This window comes from Dryobates pubescens, chromosome 7, assembly GCF_014839835.1.
Source record: "Dryobates pubescens isolate bDryPub1 chromosome 7, bDryPub1.pri, whole genome shotgun sequence".
Lineage (NCBI taxonomy): Eukaryota > Metazoa > Chordata > Aves > Piciformes > Picidae > Dryobates > Dryobates pubescens.
Window position 1 is genome coordinate 3182443 of NC_071618.1, and position 26088 is coordinate 3208530.

Genomic DNA, 26088 nt, shown 5'->3' on the forward strand with positions numbered 1-26088 from the left:
AAAGAGAGAAATTTCTGATGAATACATACATAGAATACATAGAATAAACCAGGTTGGAAGAGACCTTCAAGATCATCGCATCCAACCCATCAACCAATCCAACACCACCCAAACAACTAACCCACGGCACCAAGCACCCCATCAAGTCTTCTCCTGAAAACCTCCAGTGATGGCGACTCCACCACCTCCCCAGGCAGCCCATTCCAATGGGCAATCACTCTCTCTGGATAGTACTTTTTCCTAACATCTAGCCTGAACCTCCCCTGGTGCAGCCTGAGACTGTGTCCTCTTGTCCTGCTACTGGCTGCCTGGGAGAAGAGACCAACATCCGTCTGTCTACAACCTCCCTTCAGGTAGTTGTAGAGAGTAATAAGGTCACCCCTGAGTCTCTTCTTCTCCAGGCTAAGCAACCCCAGCTCCCTCAGCCTCTCCTCGTAGGGCTTGTGTTCCAAACCCCTCACCAACTTTGTTGCTCTTCTCTGGACTCGTTCCAGCAAGTCAACCTCCTTCCTAAACTGAGGGGCCCAGAACTGGACACAGGACTCGAGGTGCGGCCTAACCAGTGCAGTGTACAGGGGCAGAATGACCTCCCTGCTCCTGCTGGCCACACTGTTCCTGATGCAGGCCAGGATGCCATTGGCCCTCTTAGCTGCCTGGGCACACTGCAGGCTCATGTTCAGTCTACCGTCGACCAGCACCCCCAGGTCCCTCTCTGCCTGACTGCTCTCCAGCCACTCTGACCCCAGCCTGTAGCTCTGCATGGGGTTGCTGTGGCCAATGTGCAGAACCCGGCACTTGGATGTGTTCAATCTCATGCCGTTGGACTCTGCCCATCTGTCCAGCCTGTCGAGGTCCCTCTGCAGAGCCTCTCTACCCTCCAGCAGACCAACTCCTGCCCTCAGCTTGGTGTTGTCAGCAAATTTACTGAATGAACTGTAATCCTGCTAGACAACTGGCTGAATCCTAAATCATATATATTCCTTGTTATCAAAACACAATATCTCTTGATTACCTATAGTACCATTTATAGAATGATGAAGTAAGAGTACTTGTTTCTAAAAAAAAACCTGTCTTGTTCTAATTAAGTATTACATTTGTAGAGCTCTTTCACACACTTTATTTACTCAAGTTTTTTAAGGTTTAGCATTCTGACATGCAGGATAGTATACATATATACTAAAAGCAAGCAACACATTAAGAAGCTCAGAGGCAATGGAATAATTCTCCTTCCCTTTGGCATATCACTAAAAGGATCCAGCAACAGAGCTCAGTCCAGAAATGCCCAGATGAAATGTGCTTTGCATTTTCAGAGAAATATCCTGAAATAAATCAGTAAACACAAAAGATTGAAATACATTTTGCAAAGACAAAGTAAAGAAATACACGGCAGATCAAAAGCAGGCACATGGCATATTCTTCATTTCAGGAAGAATAAGTTCATGTATTAGGAGAAAGTTCTCAAAGCCCAGGCTATTTTGTCACAGGGCACTGGTTACTGACAGATTAAACACACAGACTGCATTTCTGCTCTATTTGATAAAAACACAATTAAAATGTTGTACAGGGGGTTATGCCAAATTGGCCTGAATCCTAGAACCCACTCCAAGCAAAACCTTGAGGAATATATTGTACAAGAAAAGGGTTGTCCCCTGGGATTACCTCCCACTTCCTTTAACCTGATATTTTGCTCATCCTATTATGGGATTCCTCAGAGGGGTGAAACACTAGATTGCCTCATTAAGACTCATCATTTACAAGATGTTGACAAATACTGGCATTTATCCTGTTGTCATAATAAATGTGAGAAAATGACCACTTGGCAATAAGTGATTCTATGCAATTGCAAGTTGCAAAATACAAGAATATGAGGGTCTGTGGATAATGTATCAGTATCACCACACAGCATCTCTAAACAGATTCTGCATACATTGTAACAAATGCAGTCTGAAATAAATAATAGTGGACAGCTTCTTTTTTTTATAGTTTCCTACATGTGCAACCCCAATGTTAATTAAGAAAAATGAGAGAATATTTTTAAACTCAACATAATAATGAAACAGTTACTATTAATCTTACTGGATGGATAGACAGTGTTCATATTATCCTTCTTGACAGCCTGAAAACTATCTGAACTCAGTTTGCCTACAGCTCTCAATCTGCCCTGTGGCTAACAGCATGGCCTCTTGTAACAAGAGTCATCTTGCCCCCTCTGTGTTAATGGTATGAGTGAGGTCATCACAAGAGGAGATACCGCAACAGAGATTGCTGAGATAGGTTTGAGGGTAAGAGAAGTGTTCTCCTGAGTCCATGCACAAGCATTGTGAGTAGTCAAGGTTTTCTTCCTTTAGGGACACTAGCAATGTGGTCACAAGGCAATCCTGTGGGCAAATATGGGTGAGAAGCAAATTTGGCCTTAAGCTTGGCTTCAGGATAACATTATACCATAGCGTAGTTGTAACTGTTTTCAAGAAATGTTCTGAAGGATGTAAGTGGACCTTGGAGATGCAACCATTAGCCATAAAAGCAGATCAGGATAAAGACATAAATGTCAGAAGATTCATATAGTCCTTCATAAAGCATTTTTGAGCTCCCTGTTCAACTAGAGGGCCCTGAACCCTGCAAAGACTTCAGTCTTCTCAGAAGTCTCAGGTTCTGCTTCTGCATATACATTGTAATTTTGATCATTTTAAGAAAGATGACATCTCTGTCAACCATGTTTTGTTTTCCTGCACCTTATGGTAAACAAAAGTAACAACTGATTATCCTAACTATAGCGGCTTTTTTTAATGTCTACCTTGTGAGATAAACCCAATGATATTGCTAACAATCAAAATCAAAAGTGACAATAACAGTTGACAAGAGTATTGAGTGTTAGGTGGTTGGTAGCTTTCTCCTACTTGACTAATTCTCTTCCTGATACATTGCCCTTGTGGTGATTGTGGGGCTCTAGAAAAATCAGCAAAATTACTTTGTCACCAGAATTTACAGAATTTGACAGTATCTAAACTCTAAATGGGGAATACAAAGAGGGGGATGTATTTAATTTCTTCCTATTCTGTCACTAGTCATTATTGTTCACCTCATGTTTCTGATGATTTGACTTGATGTGTGTGTATGTGTGGTTTTTGAAGTGTAGAGTTTAAGCATTGCCTGTTCAGAGCTGATGATCTCTGCTCCACATCTTCATTCTACTGACCCCTCCTTTCCTCTCCCCTCCTCTCAATACATATTTCTAACAATGCCAAATTTGTGTTAAATGGAAGGGGCTTTGGCTGTTTGGGTTCTCCACTTCCAACCTTGTCTGCATCTATAGATTCTGCTTGTGTCACAGACTCTCTCAGCTCTATTCCTGGATCACTTAGATGTTCATTGTGAACATTCATTATTACTCATTCAGATCTAAAGTCATCTTACATATAGTATAACATTTTCTAAATCACACCAGCATAGGGTGTGAGTTTAACCTGTTGTCTCACCTGCTTTTGTGCTCCTCTATTTTGTTTATAGTATTTTTGAGTCCTGGACTCCCAATCAGGATTCATTAGACACAGACCAGATAAACACTTGTAAAGACACAATTAAGTCACAGCCAGGTACTGGTGTTTTCTTCCCTGCTGACTTTACCTCTACTGAACACAATTCATTAGCATTTCTGTAGTTTTTGGTTACCCTATATTGAAATTTAAGTCTCTATTTGCTTTGTTAGATTATTTCCTGTTCAAAACCCCACTGCTCCTTTGTTTGTACCAGTTAGACAGTGCTAGGTCTATGCACCTGCCTGTCAGCCAGTGGGTTCTGAAGGCCTCAACCTCAGCTTTTCCTAATGGACTCAAATCTTTAACACATTTTTTCCTCACCCCAAGGGAAAATGAATGTGTTCACAAAGTAGCATACTGAAGTGCATGTAGTATTTACCAATTTCTCCACTGTAGAGCACAAGTGGAAAACGATCAGCACTACTATTCCAATGAGCATAATTACTGCAATCTCTAAATGCTGAGACCAATCAGAAGGCTTCTCCTTGTAGTGCGTTGTGTTGAACTATGTACTCATCAGGAACAGACTGTTGCCATGAGTGTCTTTAAGTCTAGCTTGTTAAGGTTGCCTTTTCAATCAGTATCATTAAGGATTGAATTTATATTTGTATTTCAGATGCACTAGATTACTACACAACTGAGAGTATCCCTTTAAAGGTGCCAGCCTGGGCTGTGGAAAGATACTGAAGTTGTGCCCCAAACATGAAGCTCTATCATGCAAAGAGGTATGCATCAGGAACTATACAGCCAGATTTCTCTAAAGATCTGCCTCCAGTCTTCATAGTACTCTGCATAGTGATATGAAAACACAGCAGTTGGTGGACCATAGCATCTCATGATAAACCTATAGAAGCTGGGCATTATGAAACGTACTGAAGTCACCAAATCACAGAATGATAGGGGTTGAAAGGGACCTGTGGATATCATCTAGTCCAATCCTCCTGTTTCACTCTTTACAGAGTTTCACAAAGTATATGAAGGCTTGTTTGTTTGTTTTCTTCTTGGGAGAATATAAAAAAATGAGCAAATTTTGAAGAACCATGGAAGTGTCATTCTCTAAAAGACTGAGATTTCTCTTATCAGGATGGTTTTTGCTATAGCTGTGTGGAGCTCCAAGCTAGTTAATAATTATGTCAATAGAAAAGCTCCCATTGAGTATATGGGGAGCAGATGCTGGCTCTTTGTGGCCTACCAATGCACCTGAAGCAGAGGTTTATAACTATACAGTAGAATGTGCTAGGTTTGTGCCTCACTGTTAATTCACCACAGTCATCTTTCTTGTCTAACACACCCTACATCATGTAACAGCCACATACCTCTTTGATTTCCTTTTCAAATTCAGAGGCTTGGTTTGCAAACACCTATAAATACAGAACAATGAACAAAAAAATTTACAGAAGCCATTAAGGACAATACAAATAAAGAAAATTAGTTTGCTGACATAAAAAAAATGATCAGCCATCTAGAGATGTGCAAAACCTTTTGGGGATGTAGTATAAAAACAGAGCATGATCTTTTTCCCTGAGTTTACTGATTTGTTAAATAATGCATTTGTCTTTCTTTTTTCACTCTGTTATTTTTTGTTGTTATTTCATTCAGAATGAAGACCAGCTCTAATGTTCATGACACAAACTGCTTCTGGAATTCTTCCTGACAGTATACATTCACGACACAATATATTAACACACTGTATATGGTGCAATATGCCATATGAGCATGTTCATGTTCTTAGTAATAATAAGAACAATACAGAGTACTACCCTAATAATAAATATGAATTAGAACAGTGTTTAAATCTGGTTGTGTATAATTATGGGTTGCCCCAGTGAACTAAATTTCAGTGGGGTTTGGTTCTATGGTTTAGGGTAGTCTTCATTAAATATAGAAAAATCCAGTTAATTAATTAGCCCTTAGTGTTAAATGAGTTTTTTAAGCCTGAGAGACAAGGGGAATGTGGGATTTGGGAGGACTTGACAGTGAACATTTAATGATGGTTTAACCCAGAGTGACTGTTAATATAGGCCATGGTACCTGAGGTTCAGAAATACAGTCAGAGATAAATGCAAACAAAGCATCAAGGTTTCACAAGAAATGAACAATATTAATTTTTTCAGGATGTTCAGATGGTCTTTGCCTTTTTTTTATTTTTTCCCAATTTTTATGGTTACAGTGTCAGGGTCCTTCATCCTCTGACTGTACTGGGAACACCTACAAAGAGTGACAAAAAATTATACACCAAATATGAGTGAATAGACTTTTTCTGATCATTTAGGTTGTTCTTTTACTGGGTGATTTGGCAGCATGTGGAAGAGCTGTTTATGAAAAGGTGTCCTTGTGAGAGGGAGTTTTTATACTGTTCTCTTCACATCTCTTCATTCTGGGGAAATCCTGGCAAGGATCAGTGCTGAGCTGCATCAGAAACCTTTCTAAAGCTTCTTTACCTGGTGATACTGTACACCTGGCTGTTCTTTTCGGCTGAGTAGATTTTTAGTCTCTTAGAGGCCCTCAGTCTGTTCTTCCCAGTCTGCCTCCTGTAACATCCTCATAGAAAAGCTCGAGTAATGTAGCATAGACAATTGGTCTGTGAGGTGGATTGAAAACTGGCTTGACAGCAGAGTTCAGAGGGTTATGATCAGTGGCACAGAGTCAACTTGGAGGGCTGTGGCATCAGTAATGGGTCCAGTTTTGTTCAATATCTTTATCAATGACCTGGATGAGGGGATTGAAAGTACCCTCAGCAAGTATGCTGACAATACAAAACTGGGAGGGGGGTGGAGTGGCTGACACCCTGTCAGGCTGTGCAGCCATTCAACTAGACCTGGACAGGCTGGAAGTCTGGGTGAAGGCAAACCTCATGAAGTTTAATAAGGACAAGTGAAGAGTCCTGCATCTGGGGAGGAATAACAACAGGAACCAGTACAGGGTAGAGGCTGCCCTGCTGGAGAGCAGGTCCACAGAGAAAGACCTTGTAGTCCATGAAACAGCAATGTGCCCTTGTGGCCAAGAGGGCCAATGGTATCCTGGGGTACATCAAGAAAATGTGTCCATCAGGTCTAGGGAGGTTCTTTTCCCCCTGTGCTCTGCCCAGGTGAGTCCACACCAGGTATGTGCAGTTTTGGGCTCCTCAATTCCAGAGAGGCAGGGACCTGCTAGGGAGAGTCTAATGGAGAGCCACAAGAATGATTAGGGTACTTGAGCACCTCCCCTGTGAAGAGAGAATGAGAGACGTGGGGCTGTTTACTCTTTAGAAGAGAAGAAAGACTGAGAGGGGGTCTCATCAAAGTCTATAAATATCTGAGGGGTGGGTGTCAAGTGGAGAGGCCAATCTTTTTTTGGTGGTGCACAGTAATAAGACAAGGAACAATGGATACAAACTTGAACATAGAAAGTTTCACCTCAACATGTGGAGAAACTTCTTTACAATGAGGGTGATGGAGCACTGGAACAGGCTGCCCAGGGAACTATGGAGTCTCCTCTGGAGACTTTCAAAACCCACCAGGATGTGTTCTTGTGTGGACTGCCCTAGGTGATCCTGCTTTTTACAGGAGGGTTGGACTCGATGATCTCTGGATCATTTATCTGGCCTATGTCAGCAATTTACATTATAAAACGTAGCACTGTATAGGTGGTACAGCGTTGAGCATGCAGGGAGGATTTGGGCTTTCTGATGCTGCTTCTCTATCCCTGATGCTGATTCTCTACATTCATGGAGCCCTGAAAACATTACAGATTTTCTCAAAGTAAGGGGTTGTGAGGAGCTCCCTGACAGCCACTTCTACCTCTACTGAATTTAGCCCTTTGTGATTTTTTATTTCCAGCCTTCACTTAAACCTTAGGTTAATTCTATGCAACATCGGTAATAGAGGGTTTTTTGTTGTCAGTTTGGTGGAGGGACAGTGATCAGGGACCTCATGAGATGACAGTCTGTCAGATTGTAAATCAAGGAGGATCTCTCCTTTAGTAGCCAGAAAGATTAAACAGACTAATGAATCAATGTTTTAGACCATCCGCTCTGGGGAGCTTCCACTTAAGTCCCAGTACTGTTGGTCAGGTCAGAAAGTGCTCTTTTCTGTCAAATGCTAGGTTTCCCTATGTGTTAGTGTGCATTCATCCTCCTTTGTGCAAGCTGTAAAAACCTGACTGAGGCAGATGTCAATCCATAATGTTGTGACACTTCCTTATTCAACTCTAAAACTTTGGGAAAGTCTTTCACCATCCAGTAACTGGCAACAGAGGAGAGGCTCTTTGTTTATTTCACAGGTATCAGTTTAAAAGATCATAGTTCTATTTTCCCTTCTATTAGGCAACACTTTCTGTTGAAGAATGAGCTTTTTGTAACAAAACCCTCTCCCCCAAAGACCCTAACCTTTGTTATTCATAAAGTTTGCTGTCTTTAGGGCACTTCACCTCCGTCTTTGCTCAGTCTCTTAACATAAATAACACCACACCTGTGTTCTCAGCCACAGCTGGGTTTTTTAAAGCTAAAATCTTTATGGAGGTACAGGATTCGGTTGACTTTAGCAACAGACATGTGATCCTGAAATGGTCACAAATCACAATATTTGTACTTTGAAGCAGGTGTTCTGTTTGAGGTCATATATTCTGTCCATTTCTTTGATAACTGAAGCACTGACAATTAAATGAATCCTCATACCATTAAAAAGGTGCATGAATGTAGAAAATAATATATTTCTGTTAATGTGTATTAGACTGAAGACACATGGCACATAGCCTAATAAAATAATACCATTTTAAAACCAAGCAAAGTGAAACAGGAACAACAAGAAAGGACTTTGAAGTAAATAATTTCTTAGAATTTTTGAGTGGGAAAACTTATTTCCTGGTATTTTTTGAGAACCAAAATATTGTGAGCAGCTGATACTCAAAATAGTAAATGCACTTCATTCAGCACTTCCTCAGTGATAATTTCTGTTCCTTGAGTCATAAATAAAGAACCTTGTCATCTTTGATTTGATACTATTTAAAAAACACAGACCTGTAACTCAAGAGATCCAGAGATGGAACAGGAAAATAAATGGCTGTATTAGAAATGTCACTGCCCAGATGGTCTCATATAGAAGTTCTGATCTGAGTACTCACTAATTAAAGAGAAGGTGACTGGAATCTAAATTTATCATCTGATATTATATCTGACCCTTATCTACACACCAGGCGCTTGAACACATTTCATTTTTGAATGTAACCCAAAAAAGCACTTAAGCAGGTGCTTAACTATAAACTGATGTTTGACTCCTACTACCATAAGTAGAGATGATTTCCTGAATGTGGACCATGGAGGAATTTCAAATCTAGGTGCTAATTTTGCTTAAGGGAAACCAATCATGATTTATATATTCTAAATTATTTTTTCTACAAAGGTATTAAATTTTCAGGCATTTTATGTTCATGAAAGATGGCAAATAATTTAAGACACAAGGAAATCCTTTTGTTCACAGAAATAGAATTATTTACAAGATGAACTAGTGCGCTGGGTTACACACACCCTGGTGGAGGGAGGGTTGCAGGAGCCCTGCTTCCCCCAGGGAACAAAAGAAACCTGATCCAGGTGGTCTTGGCTTCCCCCTTGCAGAAGGAGGGGTCGCCGGGGTCTAAGTTGGTCTGTGCCACTCCCCCTTTCTGTCCAGCAAGACTGAAGGGGAGGGTGTGGTGGCCATCTTTTATCTTTGCTCCTGCCTCGCCTGTTTGAAAGGACCCATACCTGCTGCTGGCCTCCTGGTTCTGCCATGTGGTTGGGCCTGATCTTCTCCCTGCTGTATCCACATACATCAAGGGAGATACAAGGCCATCCAAATTTGGTTTTGTATGTTTTCTTATTCATCCTTATTCTTTACCCTCATAAACCTTCCCTGTTATTGCTATATATATTTTTGGTTAAAATTCTACTTCCAAACTGACTCCAGATTATTTTTTGGTAGATTTACCACCAGTCTCTTTGGGGGCAGGGGGAGGATTTCTTGGTTTCTTTTTACCATCTAAGCTATTAAACTCCAGTTAAGGCTCAAATCACTACAACTCGTTTACTGTGGTTCTTCTGCCATGTTACAGAAATACTGTTTTTTTCAGCTTGGACAAAATTGCAATGTGTACTGTCTTCTCTTCTACAGTAATAGCAGATTCATGATTGAATGATTTGAGGCAGCCAGCATGGCTTCATCAAGGGCAAGTCCTGCCTGACTAACTTAGTGGCATTCTACAATGGTGTAACTACATAATGGAAAAGGGAAGACCAACAGATGTAAAGCCCCCCACAATATCCTTCTGTCTAAATGTGACATATGGATTTGATGGGTGGACTGTTCATTGGATAAGGAATTGGTTGGATGATCATATACAAATGGAAGTGGTCAATGGCAAGATGTCCAGATGGTGACAGGTGTCCCTCAAAGGTCTGTGCTGGGAACAGTGCTGTTCCATATCTTCATTAATGATATAGACAGAAAGATTGAGTGTGCCCTCAGTAAGTTTGCAGATGATACTAAACTGAGTGGTGTGGTTGATAAGACTGAAGGATGGGATGCCATCCAGAGAGACATGGACACCCTGGAGAGGTGGGCTAAGGAGAATCTCATGAGGTTCAATAAGAGAAAGGGCAAAGTCCACAATCTAGGCTGGGTCAATCCCATAAAAATGTAAAGGGTTTCCTCCTGTCTCTGGGCTCACATTAAGGCAAATCTTTCCCCTCTCTCAGTTTCTTGTATTTTTGCTGTGGTTTGCACTCAGGCTATAACTGTTCCTTCAGTGAAGAAATGTGTGGCACAGAAAATTCTGAGTTGAGTCTCCTGCTTTGCACTTCTTACTGTTGTTTTTTTTTTTTGTTGTTGTTGTTGTTTGGGGTTGTTTGTTTCTTTGTTTGTTTTTTTTTGTTTGTTTGTTTTTTGACTGAAAATTGCCCTCACTCTGGTATGGGTGATCCACTGCCACAGTCCCTTGAGGATGTTCTTGCCCCCATTGTGAGTTGCCCATAGCTGCAGTCTCTCAAGGAGTGTCATTTCCCTACTGTGGGTCACCCATGACTGCAATCCACAGAAAGTACCCCCTCCATCATGAAGTGCCTCTTTTCAAAGATATATCTCAACCTTGTCTCCAGCAGGGTCTCCTTGTCAGCCTTTCACTCTGCAAGTTTCCAGTCACGTTTTTCCTGTCTGACATGGCTACAGCTTTTGCATAAACATTTCCACACTAGGGTGTGGGGTACAGGCTGCAGTTTTGGCACCCAGTGGGCTATTCATACCAGTTTCAGTGCTGACTGGACCTGTCACTGTCACAGGACAGTTCCCAGCTTCTTCCCACTCAGGTTGCCCTGCATCTCCTTGCTCTCTAAACTCTGCCAATTATGCCCAAGACAGTGGACTTTTTAATCCAGATCCTTCTCTGGGAGAAGGCTTTTCCTCATAGAGATGGGAGAAGAGTGCAAGAGAGGAGCTCATGACCATGTCATCTCATGGGGCCTACAAATTTATTGAGTACCGATTGACTGAGAAAAGAAGTACCCCAAGAAAGGGAAGGAAGGCGGCCATGGCCAAGCAAACTATTCAGGATCATCTTGTCACTGATGACCTCCTGTCCTCTCCTTATTGCTGTTGCTTACAGTCTTGCTAGCCATTCAGTCTCTTTAACTGTCATCATGCCAAGCCACAGATTCTAATGCCTCCTAGTACAACTGAAATTCCAGTTGTTGTCTTGTAGGAGGCTAGATTGAAGGATTGCACAAGGACAAATGAAAAACGTCTTTTGTGGTCATTGTAATTTTCTTTAATCTTTGTCTTCTTCATGGAAGAGGAAGAGGAACTAGACTGGACTGCTGTCTTTATTAATCCAACAAGCACTTTAGCAATCAGATCTGGGAGGGCCAGTACTGTAGTTCCACTTTTCTTACTGAGGTGGGTGGGAAGAACCCATCAACCCTTCTGGTAATCCACACCAGCTGCAGAAGACTGGATGTATACAACTGCTTTAGCTCTTATGCCATGCAAAGGCTGCTTCCTTGTTCCAATGGAGTCAGGGCGAAATGATCAATCAGCAGCTTGAAAAAAAGCTTAATTATGAGCTAATGCAAATAGAAAGCCCAAAACTAAGGATCATAAAATATTTTTATGCCTTGTGCATCCTATAAAGAATCCTTCTGCTTATGTAAATACTGTGTGAGATTTAAGAGTTAAACTTTTAAATTTAGCCTACAGGACAATCTTATATTCTGTAGAAAGGCAGAGTAGATGAACAAAACATATACTTCTTAACTAAAAATTGCACATACTTAATATTGTCTTTGTCAACAATGTTCATCTTGTTCATGGTATTGGACATCATGTTTATACATCTAGTTCTGTGCTGATTGAAAATTTTTCCACTCAGAGGCAGATTTCAAGGAGTGATGGGAGTGCACTTAGCAGCCCTAATGGCAGGTATGGCTGCTTCCATGTATAGTGTTCTACGAACAGCTGCTGCCTAGCTGGACAGCTGATCCATGCTCCAGTTCTAGGCTGTGGACAATTTTTCCTTTTCCCAGTTCTTTATTAACAGGCAGATCATCTGGGAGAGTATTCCTCTCCAGCTTAGCATACATTAAATGAACAATTCACTCCCATTTATGCCAAATGACCATAGAGCCAAATACTGGAAATTGGCCAGTCATTAGAAAGTAGAGAATGATATTCTGATCCTACTAAACCTCATGGGAATGCTGTGATTCTACTGGTGCCAGGATTTCACCTTGTACTCTAAAATGAAATTCCAATCAAATTATTCTAGGAAAGTTAACTGGTGATTACATTACTGTATTCATTAATGTCTCTATTAATCTTCCTTTCGTAAGATAGGAATCAAATAATTAAATATTATGCATTTATGTTTGGTGAAATGCAAAGGAATAGGTAAAGGCATGAGCTGAAAACTAAAGATATTTTCAAGTTTAAAGAAACATGTGATCTGTATATCACTGCTTGAACAGAAAAGATAAGGGGCCCTATTAAAGATCTGTAATTGGATTAGAAAATTATATAATCATATGGTATCTTTTTTTTTTTTAGATTAAGTCATTGTCTTTCAGAAAAATTAAAAAAAAAAAAAAGAACAGAGAAGAAAAGGAAAATAAAAAGAGGGAAAAAAACCCCTCTTGTATTTTTCCTAAAACAAGACAAAACAAAACAAGGCACATTCAGTGCAACACCTCATTTACACCTCTCTCTCAAGCTAAGTTTTGTATTCACTGTTTGTAATAATTTGATTAAATAGTGACAAAATCTGATTGCTAAACTCCAGCCTCCCTTGCATTTGCACCATGATAGTTCTGTCACCTGGGATTACTGCACTTTACTTTTTGCAACTTTCTTCCAGACCCTGAGGATAAACACTATCACAGCTGAATTTTCATAGTGTATGTAATCAGTAATAACTGCAAGAGTACCCTGTAAGCAAATAATCATCAGATTCCTCAAAAGATGGAATCCATCTATATCCATCTATAAAGAGCTGGAATCTGCAGGTGTGTTTATCTTTTGTTACTTCATATACCTTGAACACCACACACAGGACATGTGACAGGGAGAGTCCAGGTGTAGAGCTGGTGCTTAGATTATGGCCTTCAGTAGACCACTATAGACGATGCCTACACTTACACTCCCCCCAGCAACAGCACATGTGTGTAATGCTTCCCTTCCCTGGCAAACCTGATTGGGACTGATCAGGAAGATTTGGTGAGACCTCATGTGAGATCAGAGTGGAAGAGAGGCTGTGGTATGCCTGAGGGTGGTCCTGACTATGTTAAAAGATTTCAGGGATCTGGAGATCTTGAGGCTGGGTGTAAGCTGAAGGTTATATGCACTACATACAAAACAGGATTATAGTAGTTGAGAGCTAAGGTGTTAAAACAGTCATGGGTTTGTAATCTTCATTTGGAGAGCTGTATGGAGTATGGCTAGAGGATGTGGTACCTTGCCACATGATTTTGGAAGGTGGCATCCAGAAATGAAACATTTGATGTTTCTTTGAGTTCTGTAAGCACATAACAGGAATAACAGAGAAAAAAACTAATGTAAGCAGCGGCATTCCTATTAAAGCATGTTCTTTGGAGAGCACATCCTCCTCCAGTGAAATAAGACCTTTGTGGTAAGTCTGAAGATGTGGCAATATTTCTTCTTTAACAAGGAGCTGTTAGCCAAATACATAAATAAGCTGAAAACCGCAAGAACAAAATCTCGCTATTTCCATATGACTCTTGGCTACACCCTTTTAGTGGTTGTGCTGCTGAAAATTCTGCATGTTGTAAGAAGCCTGCTAACTATGAGTTAGATGAGAGTGTGACCACATTTCTTGCTGATTTTGACATAACCCGTGAAAGCACCCGAAAGGGGAGCCTTGAAAGGATGCCTGAGAAAGTTGTTGATAATTTCACTCAGTAAGTTCTACATTGCCCCAGTGGGAAAAGATAGAAACTCAGCAGTAAAGGAGCATAGTAAAAGTGGGAAAAAATATCCCCCACATGCAAAGACAGGAAAGCACACTGGCAAGTTTCTATCCTATTACAGAAACATAACTAATCCTTCCAGCAAAGTGATGCTAACTACCAAAGAGGGGCAGGAGCTCTCCAGAAACTCACAGTCTGTCATGAAGTATGTTCATAATAAGGGAAATAAGCCAACTTGTGCATTTACTTGAGTATGACGTCACTGACAGCCAATTAGAAAGTTCCACTTGTGTCATTTCATAATAAAGAAAAGACTATTCAGCTCTTGCTGCATCAAAGAACACATGTCACAGAGATTTGCACAGAAATGGGTTGATTAATTTTTAATGAATTATAGCAGGAAATGTTTCCTTGTATAAATTGTTGTGAGAATGCCAGTGATAAGCCATGCTTAAATAAAGGGTTTCTGCATGTGCGGGTTCTCCAATTACAGAGAAACTGAGCAAAACTGAACTAAAAATGTTGCTACTCACCCTAAACTATCCAGTTCATAAGAACAGTGAAAACAGTGTGGGATGTACAGTAGTGCAGGTTTTAAGCCTGTAAGGCCTGGAAGTAGCAGAATGCTTTCCAACTGTCATTCATGTCAGTTAAAGTGGGTGCCACTCTTGAAAACAAGTTCTTGCTGAACATTGGGCTCAGCACAGCTTTTACAATCTGTAATGTACGCTACATGGGACTTTGTGGCTGGATAGCCTTTTCTTGCATGGGGGGTATGAACCAATCAATTAGGTGATGGTCAGGCTAAACAGAGCATCCTTCTGGACCAAAAATGTGCATCAAATTGGCATTGTTTGTATTTCAAGGCATATAAATAAAAAATGGCATTTTGGTACTGATGTTAAAATGCAGCTTGCTCAGGTGATACCATCCATGTGTTTAAAAACAAGTAGTCCTCAGATTTGCAGCAGACTGTCATGAGGAGATTGGACATGGCACTTGGTGCCATGGTCTAGTCATGAGGTCTGTGGAGACAGATTAGGCTCGATGATCCTTGGGGTCTCTTCCAACCTTAGTTATACTGTGATACTGTGATACTGTCTTTGTACAGGAGGCCTGACAGTGGTACTAATGTCAAGAACAGTACATACAAATAAGAATTTCTTAAAGTTATCACAAGTACACCTCTTTGAAAAATGAGTAAATCCAGAGTTTAGTGGTCACATTTTAAGCATACTCTACTCCTTTCAATAGTTTGAGATCACTCAGATTTCAACATGGAAAGAATATCTTATGAATTATAAATTAACTCTTGATTCAAGAAGGCATGCAGTATTGAATTTATAGTTTAAATTTAAAATGGTGGACCCAAAATAAACCTTTTTGTCTACTCCTATACAAAATGCTATTGGATAATACCAAATCCATGTGTGATCTTCATTTCTACAAAATCTAAGATATCAGGCAACCTCCTTAGCCCATGATATGCAAAGCCTATCTCATGTTATTCTGCTCTCGTAGTGGTGGTTAGAATTGGGATCTAGACTGTTGTAATGCAAGGAAAGTGTGAACAATGATTCTTGTCTGCGTTTGATATTGAAATGATCTGAATAAAAGCAAGGTCCCTATAGCTCCCTTATATAAGACCCTATATTAAATAAAATGCATTTCTAAAATAATCAGAGTGAACTGATTTTTAAATAGTTCTGTGCATTTCATATTTAGAGCTAGTGCCTGAAAAGCATTTTCTCTTTTAGTTCCTTGTCATATATGTTCAGGATTCATTATGTTACTTGGAGGCAACTAGGTGAATTTCCTCTGAACATTGTTTGTGCTGATCAAGGAATGCCAGCGAATAGTGAATTTTTATTTTAATTGATCTGACTGGAATGAGCTGCCACTCTTCTTTGCATATGAACATATCTCTGTATGGAGATTCTGGTTAAATTTTGCACTCAGAATAATTTAGGATTAAAGGAAGAAATGTGAGTGCAAACACAGGAAGAGGTTTCTCACTAAGACGTTTTTTCTGTGTCTAGCACTGCCATAAATCAGAAAGGGGATACCTCAGAGTGGCAACTATAGCAAGCAGAAGAAAAAAGTCTCATTAAAATTAATGCATAGTAGGCTATAGAGTAAATTAAAAGCCAACAGGATCTCGATGCATTGCAGTTGGCATTCCTGATCTCACAATTTCTGCTAAAAGAAATTAAAAACAAAAAGGGGGGGGCAAAAAATATCTGCAGTGAGAAATTTGCCTTTTGATTTTAGCATTATTCTTCACATACAGTTTGCTGTAGTTTTAAAATAGACTGACAAAGAAAGAAAGATTTATTTGACCTACCTGTAAGCCTTGAAATATGTATTTAGCACAGCTGTTCTTTTGTGTTTAAACTCATCACAAAAATGCAGCTTTAATGTAACCCACCATTGATCTGCAGTAAGTGGAAACAAAATCTCTCCTTAATTAGTATCATCCAATCACTTTTTTACATTTCTACAGAACACACACTGTGAACTGTTTAATGGACTATTATTTAGAAGAGTAGCAAAGAGCTTGCAAAAAAAAAAAAAAAAGAAAGGCACATAGTGAAAACAAAAACTAGCAGTGTCAATGAAAAATGTGTTGCAAAATAATGGAAAAAAAGATGTTTCGTTAAGATGGGCTTCACTGGCATTTTACTGTGTAGATGAACACTGCTCCAATTACTGCCAACAGTGGGGAAAGAGATAGAAAGATATAGATTCATTACTTTCAACACCCTTAACTGTCTACCACTGAATTCGCTTATCTGTTCCTTTTTCTACAGGACCTGCAAGGAGGGGGGAAGGAATAAACAAAGAACTGAGGAGAGTGAATGTGTCACAAATTACCACAAACACACTGTGACTCAATGCACTTTTCATTTCTCTCCTCATTAACTGTGTCTTGCTCAAAATGAGAGACTGGGTCTAAACATAATCAAGTCCCACAGATAACAATTGACTTGACTGCTGGGGCAGTCATCACCTTCTAGCTACTGGGAAATAAATTTAGAAATAAAATGAGTTAAAATAAAATTCACTCCGCTCTCTTTTCTGTGCTCAGATAATTTGAAGGCCATCAAGGCCTGCAGAAACGATCCATCTCTCTGTGAAAAGGAAAGCAGCCTGTGCCACTACCAATAAGGCATGTCTTTAGTGTTATCAAGAGTAAGTATAATTACACAGTGGAAAGGCCATCAAAGTGTCTTGGCACTGGTATTTTTTCCTGAGGTCTTCATCAATAGTGCTGTCGGAATGAAAAGAATAAGTGGGGGGAAAAAAGGAAAAAAAATAATATCCTCCAGATTGGTGTGACTGACCTGCAATCTAGTAGGCACATTATAATTTGAGAGCAGGAGGATGATTCAATAAAAATTTTGCTGTCTTCCACTTTAAATCAGGAAGGATTAATTTCAAGAATCTTTGTGGATGCTCTGGTGGTCTTGGTTTTGTCAGTGCTGAAATTTCTCTTTGAAGAGGTTAAAGGACTTCCTGTTGAAAAGTATTCACACTTGTGAAGACTCCTTATCTAATAGCAATGCATTTCTGAGTTGCAGATTGCTGGCTGGTAAACACTAGGTAAGGCTACTTGTTTCTGCTGAACAGTCTCCCCGTCATGCACTTTTTATTTGGTCTAAACACCAATGATGTTAATTGGTTCATTATACTTCTATCAGGAGGAGCCAGACCCTGATGTACATGTTTTAGCAGAATTCTGTTCAGTAAAATGCATATGCTGTATGTCTGACACTGCTTTCCAGGGCAGGATTTCAAAAGTATTTGCTGAACCCTGGCCTGTGATGTCTTGCTTTGATTAATAAATGTTGCTCTGGTAAGGAGTACCCCTGACCTCTGGGGATGTCTATTCCTGGACAAATCATTGGAAGATTTGGATATACATGTGAATCTAATGCAAGCAATGTGCTAGCTGATTGTGCTAGCTGATAATGAAAATTTTTGAAGAACAGAGAATCACCTCAAACCTAGCTATTAACTTTCTTCTGGCTGTCTTCTGTTTAATAAAAATAACATGTTAGTAACTGTGGTATAGGCCCTGAGAATAATCACCCAGTCTGATGATTAGAGCCAATCTTCTAACTGTCAGTGTCCCCAGAAGTCTTGTTGTTCTGGGAACTTTCCTTTTCTATGGTTAATAGATCTGGAAATCACAATACCCCAAATGGTGGTGATTGTTTGCTCTGGGGGAAATGAGGTAATTTAAAAGTTTTAACCAGACTGTGGACATTTAAGTTTGCATCAGTGGTTTGTTTCTACTGTTTGCAACGTGAATATATTTTCCAAGCCTCACTTTTTATTAGATTTATTGCAAGGAACAAGATTAAATGGGTTGCACTGCTTTGACAAAACTGTAGTCCTTAAATAATAATTACAGATCTCTTGGAGCCCACAGGAACTGAAGTAGAGTACATCCAACAATGTAGCCAAAACCAACAAGTTGAGAGGAGCAAGGGTAAAGAAATACAACTGAGAGAATGCCAATGTAAAATACACCTGATATATTCCCTTAAAATTTCAAGGAGTTTTTATTGACCAATGGACAAAATAATTTCTTTTTCTGAGGCTATACTGGACACCAGAATTGCCTGGAGTTTGAGGGGTTATGCTGTAAGATCTTTGTTCAAAAAGCTCTGTGACAGAAGCCCCATTTATGACAGTGAGCTTTGAAGATTAAGGGGTCTGGCCTGTCTAAAATCTGGCTGAGTTGAGAGACAGACTGAACCCCAAATTCTGTTCCTGAGCAACATGGTATGGACAACGCTGGGGATGGTTGAATCTCAGTCTTTTATTTAGCTGGTCCATTTTATTACCTGAAAAGGCATGGTAACTGGAACACAGTTATGACATGTCAGTTGTATTCCTATGCCTTTATTGCTCTTGCAGAAGTAGTAGAGATACTGTGTCAGGGTAGTGTATAAACACTAAGATAGCTATAAAGGAGTTTACTTCAGAGAGCAGATAAATGGCAGCTACAGCTGTACAGATCCTGGAAAAGGCTGTTAGTCTGCCTAAATACTTTTGTGACTGAGGTGTATATCCTAGTAGAGTCTAAGCATTAATGGTTTCCAGAACATAAAGCAGGCAACAAGGATTAGATTTATTTTATTTTTTGGGGGTAGCATTGACCCTTCCAGAAAGTATTTTGTGGTTTTTAATTCATCTTTTCCTACTATGCTGAAAAGCTATTAATGCCAAAGAATTTTTGTTCTATCAAGTAACTGAGACATAAATCCACTTAATATCTGATTAACTTTGTTCACTCACATGAGAAACAAACTGACTACAAATAAACTTTTTAATGTGTCAGCATAACCTCTTGTTTAACAACAAAATTCATCACCCAAGTAAGACTATGGCTATGAATCTGAAGTTAGATTAGTGGGCATTGACAGAATTGTCCCATTTGGAACAGTATTTGGGGTCAAATTAGCCCAATAAACAGGAAAAAAAAGTTGCAAAAAATCCTTGGCTTCCTGCCACTGTAGCAGATAAGCACTGAGCAGAGATTTCTCTGATTTAGCTGAGTCGAAGTTTAGGAACAGCAAATATCTCTGTTGCTGCATTCTGTACCTTCCACCTATTCCTCTGCAACATGTCTGGCAAATACTCATCTCCTCTTTTATTACTGGCTACAGTGGCTGAAGCCTGGCCTAACAAATTGTTAGAGCTCTGTTCCAAAGTTGAATGGATAGTAAGGGGCTCCATTAACTTTTCTACTTTGAAATCTCTATGCCATGGTTACAAATGTGAGAGTACACTAAATAGAGAAAACAGTTTAAAACCCAGTAATTATTATTCTCCATGTAACTGATACTCTCTTCAGTGTTCATGTTTTAAAGGTCTTACTGAAGTTTGGAATATGCCAATATTCTAGTTATGCTTGAGATTGTTTGTTCTGTTCTGAGCAGATGAACAATAGGAGGGCCATTTATGATCTATACATCATTATGTTACCAGGAAGTCAGAGATCACTGAATATGTCTTCCAAGCAAAATTAAATAAAAACATAGATTTTTTTCAAACTCAAATTTCATAAATATAAATTGTCTGTATCATATGCAGTTTTTTCCATGGGGGTATTATTTGGTACTATTTCATGCTGTACCAAATTTCTGGTTTCTTAGGCTACTGCTTTTTGGATAAGTCTGGTCTTGGCACACACATAAAACACACAGATTGAACAATGAAATATTTATATTGTAAAATTAAACTTGTTCACATCTTCTATGATGATTTATTAAAGAAAAATATATGGCAAACCACAGAATGGTGAAACGTACCCTGATTTTGCATTCTCTGTAAGAAACAACCACAAACCTCATTTGAAAACAAATAGTACTATAAAGACTTAAAGAAAGAAAATGAAGCATTTGCATGTATAAAATACCTCATACAACACATCTTCATTCTGAAAGACTGAAGAGAACTAAATGTTTCTGCAAATAGCTTTTCAAGAGCATTATTTTTTATAGCCAGGATGTTTCTGTTTCTGTAGGCACCTAGAATATGCTATTGGATTACTTCTTTGAACTGCTGTTAGGTTAAATACAATACATTCAGTGTTGCAGTATTCCGTGGACACTGAAAGCCCAAAGCCAGAAAAACTAAATAACAGTTATGGATGTTCTGTGGCATGACAGAAAAAACAAAGCAGTATAAAGGATTCCACACTAAAACTGCTCTTCCATTTTTCACATTTCATTATGGGATCCACTTGCATGAAAAATTTATTGTTAAAGATTATATGATTCATCCTAGATGGTTTATGTTTATTTTATGGTTGGGTTTCTGTATAGATATAGACACCTGATGCATTTCTGTTAGTTAAATTCTTCTGCAGACAATGAGGAATAATATGTAGATTTTAGATGGAAATATCTGATCTTTGAGGACTTTGTGAAGAACAAGATAAAATGGATGTCTATTTTCTCTAAAAGACCTACTGTGAGTAGCTCACATATAGATATCTATACATACATACCCAAGCAAAGAAAGATCTTAGTCCTGCTGGCTGATACAATACACAAAGGAGGCAACAAGGCATTAAAAATATATTGATTAGTTGGGAAGTCAGAACTGCAGAAAGATTTGAGTGTTAGGAAAGCTTCTGACTGCTTAAAAGGTAAGGCATGTGTGGTGCTTTCTTAAGCAAGTGCCTCAGCATTTCTGAACATTATGAAATATTACCACCCTGCCTATACTACTCTAAGTTTGCTATCAAAAATTGAAAAAAAAAGATAATTATAAAAGGCCATATCTGCTTTTTGCCAGAAGAGACACCAGCGTTAAGGGCAGAAAACACTGCAGAAAAGGATTAGCATCCAGACTGACAGCAAGTAATAGTTTACAATGTTACTAGTAAGGTGGAAGTGTAGAAATGTACTAAAACCTGATAATTTACCTGGAATAAAACTGTTTTAACACAGTGTGACAGTTACTTGATCATTTAAAAAACAGTAAGGCATGAGAACTTGCTTATTAAAACAAACAAACAAACAAACATATAGTAAATTATAGAAATGGAAACTGTGAAAGAAATTCTGAGTGCAGAGCACAGTACAATAGTCTTTCAAGGTCAACATCATTCCCCTTTTCTAAACATGTTTATCACACAAAGTGGAATAGGAATATCAGAGGTTTGTATTTCCATCTGTTTCCTGAAAACCAGGTCTGTGCTCCAGCAGGAACAGGCAAAACTGTGATGAGCTAGAAGTACTTTGGTTCGCAATGCACCCTATAACACTGCCACAGTAGGCTGATTTCCTTATGATAATTGTTAAGGAGCTTATAAGTTTTAACAGTCATCACATGGTCACAAGCTGATTTTATGAAACTTTGTTCATTAGCCTCAGCAAAATACTGCAGCACAAGTAAGCATTTCTAATTGAGTTTAGTAATACACTGAAAAGGTAGTTATCACGCAAAGCAAATACAAAAGCAATGTAAAGAATTTTATTTTGTTTAGAATTGGAATCTGGCAGCAGTTTTATCCTGAGTCTTAAAGAAAAGTATAGTAAGCATTTAAATCAGTATTCTCATGAAGTGCTGAGATCAAAAGTTAGCAGTGGTGTTATTTGTGAAACATGAATGGCTTTTTCTAAATCTGTTTCTAGGCTCAGATAGTCTAGAATTGATTGAGCTTGCTTCAAGCATTTATGGACAGAGATGAATAAGGGCAATAGGTTCCTCAGAACAGGATATATCAGTGCCTAACTTGAAAACTGATTCTGACAATGCTGTCTCAGCTGGTAACTAACTCCTGAGTTTCACGGATAGGTTTCACCTTCAGCCTCAAAAATCTAGGTGAATTTATCTAAATGCAAGTGTCTATGAGGATGCTAATGCCTAAGCCACTTTTACAGAAGAAGCCCAGGGTTCACCTCAGATGTTCGACTAATGATATTTAGGTATCTTAGAGTACCTTAGATATCTCTACAGACTTGTCAGATAGACTTGTGGTCTACCAGACTAATAGCAGTTGGCTATAAGGGCTTCTAAAATCCATATGTCTAGGTAAATAAATGGAGCTGCTAGTCAGCCAGATCTCAGTTCACTCAGTATAAAGGAAACCGCTCATCTGGTAAAGCAAAAAACTATCTATACTCATCTGAATATGTTGATAAGATTCCTTCAAAGTATCTTGAGATGAGCCAATTCTCACAGGTCCTCTCAGAATGCCTATGGAGCAGTACCAGCTATACAGTGACAGCTGACATTGTTCAAAGAGCAGCTGAAGAAAAATATGTGCTGCTACTATTGCTAGTACTTACCTGTGTACAAGAATGATCATAGCATTCATCCAAGATATGGAAGTACTTGGACCATCTTTCTTGTTTGACTCTGGAGATTTAAGCCCCAAAACCTTTGCTGGGGACAAAAAATTTTCATGTAAATCTTGGACACTGCTGACAAAGCATTTCTAAAAAACGGCTTTAGTTTATTGTTCATAAATATCTAGTTCGAGGTTTCACTCCTGACAGATAGCAGGGCATGCTCCTTCAGGCTAGGAGCTCTGCTAGAGTGCTGTTGCAGGTTGAGGGTTAACTGCTGGACTTTAAAATGGAAAGCCCCACCCAGGGTGTGGCACCAGATTATGTATCATGCTATTCCCTTCCTTTTCCTGCATATTGTCTATATAAGAGCAAGACAGAGCTCTCTGGAAGTTCCTGCTCTCATATCCACACAAAAACCAGTATTTACCAGGGCATGAATATGGAGTGACCCCCCCCTTGATATAGAGGTGGGACCTAGGAAAGGTTTTGACTTGGCCTGAGGAATTGACAAACTCCTGGGTCATATAGCATCAGTGTGCCCAATGGAGATGTCCTGGTTCTGCTGGGACAGAATTACAGGCTATCCATGGGCTGCAGACCATGAGTCGGCCAGGAGAGCTGCCTTGATTCAGTTCACAGGTGTATCCCATACCATGAGTGTCATTCTCAGTATGAAGGAGGAAATTGGCTGAGGAGAAGGGACTTTCTGTTAGAGCTTCTTGTTCTTGTCTTCCTGGTTATTTGGATTCCTGCATTTTTTTGCTGGGTTGAGCATGCTTTTATATATCTTGTATTGACATTGTTATTAATTTGGCTCTTGCATTAAATCTGTTTTCATTTCAAACTGTGGGTCTTCTCTCCTTTTCCTGGTTCCCTTTCTCTGCTGGGGAGGAGTCAGCAGGTGATAAAGTAACTGCTTTAGTTTAGCTCCAGATACAGGCTAAATGTAGAGGGTAGCCCCCAAACTCTGAAAGTTACATGCATTTTTACTAGCTCATGAAGTCATCAGGTTTTAATGACCCACTATTTTGTCAAGGATATCTTCAGGCTTGCTTTCTTTATATTTTATGATTCAGGTACCTGCCAAAAGCAATCAAGATAATGTTGTGGTTCCAATGACTAGTGCTAAATGTGATATTAACAATAACACTCATAACTATTGCAAGAGCTTTATATTCAGACTATGAACTAATGAGCATATCTGATGAACCCTTTCCAAGCTTTTTTTCGTGTTACTATATCTGCATTTTTAATAGCATAATTCAGAACATGAAAAACAATGCCAGATTTCCATAAAAAATAGACATATACATGTTGATAATCTACAAAGGCTTAATTAATTCAGCATCTCTAGGGTATGCCATAATTTACAGCTCTAAAATTATGAGGAATTACCTTGTTAAAGTCCTTTGAATCTGACTACAGGTGTTCTAGCAGTGTTCCAGTAAGAGTTATTCAAATCCTATTCCCATTTCTGGTGGAATTTTTATCATTTGTGTGGCTATGTTTTGCCAACAAAAAATGAGAAAAGAGAAGACTCTGTTCACATTCGTCTGTGGGGATTCAGCAATTAAATCAATTTGATTAACCAAAGACCCATTCTGCTGTGTATTTACATACTGTAATTACGAATTGGCAAATAGCGGGAAAAGTGGGAGCATGGGACAGGGTGCTTTTGTCAGTTGTTCCAATACAATGCCCGTAATACTTCTAAATAAGCAGCAGCCAGACCATTCCACTGTCTGAGCACTCCAAATGGGTCAGATGAAACAGCATTTTTAATGGGATTTAGGCTGAGTTTTCACCCTAACCTTCAGAGAATGAAAACATTCTTTTATAGTTAGCATGTCTTTAGAAGCCAGTTGTACAACTCCAAAGAATCGTTTTGTCCCATCTTTTTGTAGTCTTTTCTTCTACTCTACTACTAATGTATGTCATTTGCTTGATACTTGCCAAACATCCTGGTTCAATCAAATCGGTTTCGTTTCCAGAGTATTCAGCTCAGACTGCAGCTTGGGCTATTAAAAATTGAGCAATTCCTATGTTGAATAAGGCTGAGGAGACAAAGCTGACAGACTAAATCAATGAGGGCTGCATCTTGGAAGCTCAGTGGTCAGGCTCTGACTGGGTGGTCTCTGATGTGCATCCAATTCAAGCTGAGGAAGAAGCAGTTAAAGACACCAAGGGAGCATAACTGCTCTATAGACTTAACAGTCATGGGGAATCCTGAGGACCTGCAGGATCTTCTCGGAGATTGTCATATTTGGATACAAATGTACTGAGCAAAACTATTTGAATTTCTTCCCAAGTACTTGATTATTGTTATTGTGTAACTATCGGGAGAGAAAGAAAATCTGGAACCATAAAGTGCTACACATCCATGTAAATGATCGGTGTTAAATCACACAAGAATGCAAGTCTTGATCAACACATAGATTCTAGTATTTGAAATAGCTGTCTTTGCCATAGAACACAGCCTCTTTTTTTTTGATCTCTGAACTGAAAAAAAAATCAAATCCAGTCTGAATTAGTAGTACTAGGACTGCTATTAATGTAGACCAAATTAAAAAGTGAGGTTTCCAATCAATTTTTGTGCATAGTCCAGAGCTTCTGCTTCAATGGTAATCCCTGTTTAAAAAACATCCAATGTCTTAATCTAAAATTATTTAAATTATTCTACTATTTCTTTACACTATGAATCATGGTATGTCTTGCTTTAAGGTACTAATCAAAGTACTGGTTTTGATTCTAAAAGTTTGTAGAGAAACAACCACTTTTGTTCCACTAGTTGTGGTAGTTTTAAGCTGTGCCTAGAAAATTTTCAACAAATCTTGAGCAGAAAGTGATAAATGTAAATAAATTACCACTGGATGTAAAAAGGAAAATAATGATAAGGTCTAAATAATCCCATTGGTCTGATAACCAACATAAAGTTAGTTTTGTACACTGACTTGCTCTCGTTTTGGTTTTCTTCACTCCCACAGATACTACATGGCTTTTGCTTAACTGCTGCTGACCTTGACTGCATACTTTGTTGTGGCTAAGTACTAACAAACTACTCTCTGCTCTTCTTTCTCTTGTCCTGTGTATAGGGGGAGAGAAGGGAACAGGAGGGGGAAACTCTTGGTATCCCGCTGGTTTTGCCCATTGGGGTTATTGTGCTGTTTATAAACTGTGTGTGTATATATATGTGTGTGCACAAATATTGCGTATTGCATATATTTATTGCATTCCATATTTCTAGATATAGTTGTGCTCATAAATACAGCTTCATTCGTTTTCAACTGAGCTAGTCTGGCAATTTTATGTTAGG